We start from the raw sequence: 594 nt of genomic DNA on the forward strand, positions 1-594 counted from the left end.
GCTGCTGCGTTTTTTCATGACGTTTGTAAATCCTCTTTTGCAAGGACTCATTCCTAAATATCATATTCGCCCTTTTTATAGACCTCGAGTTTCTTTTTAAATTCGTCTGCCTAAGCACCTGTGATGGCAGCCTTTTATTGCTTTGATTGGCTGGGAGGCATTACTTGTTAAGGTATTCAGGTTTAAATTCATGTCATATATGGTTGTCATACTTTCCATAAATTTATCAAAATCTTTGTTAACAGAAATTTCTTTGGAGAAAAGCAGATTTAAACATTAAAGCTCTGCCTGAATTTGTCGATAATTCCTATCATTTGTCTTGTAATCACTTTTTGAGAAAGTTCTTGTTAAATATCCCCACCACGACAAACTGCTTTCCTGTAAAATCTGTCATGCGCCAAATGTATTTTATATGTACTGCCACTTCTTATCAAGCCAACCTCTCCCAGAAGCTAAAGAATTGTCGTGATGTGTCGTTTCTCTACAAAAATGGTACTGGTGACCTTGTGAAAATACTTTGCTTTCATCGTTTTCGAAGGTGTGGGCACAGTTTCACCTAACGTAGCATCGAACTACAAGGAGCCAGAGGCCGGC

This window comes from Echinococcus granulosus, assembly GCF_000524195.1.
Source record: "Echinococcus granulosus chromosome Unknown EG_S00200, whole genome shotgun sequence".
NCBI lineage: Eukaryota > Metazoa > Platyhelminthes > Cestoda > Cyclophyllidea > Taeniidae > Echinococcus > Echinococcus granulosus.